The sequence below is a fragment of the Agelaius tricolor genome, unplaced genomic scaffold, assembly GCF_023055355.1.
Source record: "Agelaius tricolor isolate 1412-34295 unplaced genomic scaffold, bAgeTri1.0.p SCAF_9, whole genome shotgun sequence".
Classification (NCBI taxonomy): domain Eukaryota; kingdom Metazoa; phylum Chordata; class Aves; order Passeriformes; family Icteridae; genus Agelaius; species Agelaius tricolor.
This window is the reverse complement of record NW_027269269.1, coordinates 34,427,136-34,431,266: the sequence shown is the minus strand read 5'-3', so window position 1 is coordinate 34,431,266 and position 4,131 is coordinate 34,427,136.

Below are 4,131 nucleotides of genomic sequence, written 5' to 3'. Positions count from 1 at the left end.
TAGAAGACATAAAAGATATAAAAGAGAAGAAAAAAAAATCTCATCTGTGGACAGCACAATTGAAACTCCTCGGCACAAAAATAACAATTCCAGTCTGGCATGGATGCCACTTTATACAGATATTTCCAGGCAGTTCTGAATTATTGAAATTATTTCCTTTGCATTATTTTCATTTTGAAATGGGACAATGAGCCATATTTGTGATGAAGTCATATGGTTTTTAAAATACAATTCATCTAGATCAATAAATGAACATTGGGTTTTTGGTGCTCTTCATGTTTTTAATTGCTTTGGGCTCTTTTCTCACCACCTGAAGCAGAGTTTATCAGAAAGGTCCAGCATGATGCCAAGCCCCCTCAGCAGCATGATGCCATAGCCCACTCGTGCAAAAGAAATTAAATAAATTCCATTAGAAATGTGCATTGGAACTATAGAATATTTCTAATTATTATAAAGAAACCAGGAGCCACTCTGGCAGTCACACCCCCACCACCAGAGCTGGGATCGAGCCTTGGCAGCTCCACACTCCACACTCACACTGGGTTTCCTTGCTGGCTCAACCCCTGGTTTCCCACAGCACAGTCTCAGACATCTGGACCCTTCAAACAATTTAATCATAATACAAGAACAAAATGACAGCTTGGGGTGAGACCCTCCAGAAGGAATCTCCAAGAAAGGAAGCCCTTGGCTTATGTGCCCTTATTATCTGAGTGCGTGGGAAAGTCTGGGCTCTTCTTGCTGAGTCCTTGGCTCCTGCTGTGTCTTGGAGTGTCCCTGTGCCTGTCTGTGCCACAGGTCCCTGTGCCCTTTTGTTTTGCAAAGAGTCAGCAGTGGCCTCTTGCCTCCAGCTCTTACCACCAGAGCTCCATTTATACCTGGCACTGCCCCTCAGCTGCTTGCTGACTGCTCTGAATATGTTCTTTAATAATTAGTTTAGAAATATAAATGAGAAATAAATTTGTAATGTCTAGGGACTCATCCAAAGGGTTCACCATACCTGGGCTCTAGGAGTCCTGCTTCCAATTTGGTTAGTTTAGTCCCAGACATCCCTGCATAGGAACATGACCAGCTATGGTAGCAGGGTCACTGTGCATTTTGTTTTACAAATGAGACCATCTTCTTAGGAAAGAGGAGGATGACTAGGACATGGGGGAAAGGAAATGTGATTTGGGCTGGAAATATCCATTGGGGTTTGGGGGAGCCACGTTTGGCAGGTGATCAAGGCTCTAAATAGCAGCTTCTTTTTGATATCCAGAACTTCATTAAACTTTGCACTTAATGGGATTTTGCAGAGTGGAAGTTTCAGGTATGGCAGGAAACCATCTGCTCAGTTCACCCTTACAGAGCCCTGATACTTTAATCTTCTTCTTTCTCCCTCCCTTCATTTCTTTCTCTTCCTCACATCCTACTCCCCACTTGAGAGGAGCCACCAAAAATCCTGCAGATCACATGCACATCATTTTTGTTCTTGAAACTGCGAGAAGTGCATTTAACAAGAAAAACTTGTTAAAAAATTGAAAGCTCTGTCTCAACTGACAATACCAGGTCATCATTGGGGTTTATTTCCTTTTTCTGCCTCCTGTCCTGACCAAGGCTGCAAGGATTCCACCAGATTCTTAATCTGAATAACCCCCTGCAAATCCCTCCCATTCCTAGAAAACAAGCAGCAGCAAGGAAGAATTTAATGGAACCCTGCTCAACATTCTAAACACTCCTGTAATCCCACGCTTAATCCAGTCCAATAAAACTGGATGTTTTTTTATTATTAGGTCACATGCTATGATTTCTATTTTTCTTTTTCTTTTGTTCTTATTTAAGGACAGAGGTGCCCAAGCAGGAGGAAAATTTTCTGCACCAGAAATAAAAAGAAATGTATCTTTCACCCTTTTCTCTTGGAGTTCATCACCATCCAAGCTTTACCCTAGCCCCAGTTTTTTTTCTCTGTCCTTTCTTCTGCCTTTCCTTTTACATGGCCTTCCACCCAGAGATGTCAGGAATGTTGCCATGACCTTATGGAAACATCCCAGTGGAGATCAGTGCCGGAGGGAAGCGATGGGGATGTCTCAGAGTCACAGCATGGTGTGCTGTGGGGATGGGGGAGGTCCAGAGGTGAGGATGAGGAGCTGAAATCTCAATACAAGGGGAAAAGGAGCAAAGGTGTTGCTGTTGGGGTGGAAATCAGCACTGAGGGGAGGGAGAGGATTTGTGGAGATGTGGGGATATTTTGGGGTTGTAGGAAATGAAGAGGGGGAGATGCAAGGTCACAGACAAGGATGGCAGAAATTGGTACTGACAAGAGGGTTTGGTCAGTAGGGGAGACTTCTACCCCACTGAGTGTTCCCAGCTGTCCACAGAGGCCTCGATCCTGCCCTTTTGGGGCTGTCAAAGTGATGCCCCTTGTGCCAGAGACACACCTGCTTGAGAGGTGGGCTGGCCCATCACCTTCCTGGCTTGTGATACCATTCTGAAAGACAGAAACGGCAGAAAATGGGTGGCCAGGAAAAAATCTCAGGGAGGCATGGGAAGGAGCTGCCTGAAAGTTGTTGGCGTGGTCAGAGAGATCCAAAGGTGAAGAAAGACCACAGTGCTGGAGAGGAGGAGTCAGAGGAAAGTGTTGGCTGTACATAATTGGCTTCCTTCAAGGCCAGTTTTATCTCACAGACTGGAAAATACCCTTGATGCCTCAGGGACCTATATAACCCAGGAGGGAGAGGTCAGTGCCTGGGCTTGTGTTAAATATAACAATAAGAACAATGATTCATAGGCATCCTTGCAGCCAGGACTATTCAGGGAGCTCAGCACAATGAGAGGTCTCATCTCAAGAAGCCAGAACTGTCTCTGAGCAAAACACTGTAAGCCAAGAAGCTTTCCTACTATTTCAGCACAAAAAGGGGTGAATATTTCACACAGAGCTGTCTGGAGGATTAAAACTCCTTTGATGCTACAAAAGGCAGGAGAAGCCTAAGGAAGGAAAAGTGCTCAGATCAACCAAACCAAACAATGTTTAGATTTGACTCTTCAGCTTGAAACTGGCTTAATTGGAGTTGCCTCCAAGGCACCTTCAACTGAGGGACCTTCAAGCTGTCACACCAAATAAGGACCACTTAAAGCTAAAACAATGTATGTTTCCTTCCAGCATGTCCACTCCCTACTTACTCAGCTGGTTTCGATCTGAGAAACAAGCCCAAGGAGAAGAAATATATCCAATTGCCTTTCTTGCAGAAATGTCAAATGTTACCCTTTTTTGGACTTCTGTGGAAATTCTGAATTGGAAAATATAGTAAGAAATAAAAGTGTGGTGAATCGGTATTCCCCTCCTGCCTGTCTCTTCCTCCCACCTCTTCCCTCCTGATCTCTCCTGTATTTCTGTTGTGAGAGGCTCTAATCTGGATTTGCCTTACTTAGCAGGTTCAGATCATGAGGCTCAGAAGAAAACCTCTAATGACTGATGAATACAAAATATGGACTAATTCTCCAAGAGGAGGAAAGCCAAGCAAAAAATGCTTTTTTGCCCTTCTGCAGCTCTAGTGCTGCAAAGTTGTTTTACTGCCCTGAGAATGGGATTAAAAGATTGCCTGCTGTTTCAAACAAAATTAAAAGGTTTTCTGCTGTTGTTTTCTGCTCAGGGAAAGATTTGCCTCCTTTAGTTCAATAAAGTCCCAAAATGTGGTATGCTAAACATCCCTCCCTTATGGCATATCTTTCAATAAAGGAAATAAAATTGCAAGTGCATCTGAAACCCATCACTTTGCCTTAAAAGAAAATAAACAAAGAAAGAAACACAAAACCAAATCAAGAAATTATCTTTTTTTGTTTCCTTTTCAATTTAAACATTTGGAACAATAACATTTAAAACATATAGAAAGCACAGGTCTCCTCACAAATATTGACACTTATTTTTTGGGATAATCTGTTGGTTCTGTCTGACTTCTAACCAATGAACTCTCTTCTGCATCTCCCATCATGTGAGCTCACCTCTTGACACAACCTTTCTTGGAGGAAACATCTGATACGGGATTTTGGCAAATCACTCTATTCAGATTATAAAAACCCATCAATGAAGAAATAATCTACAATGACCAACAAGGCAGGAGGGTATATATTGGATTTAAGAAATTATTTGGTATGATT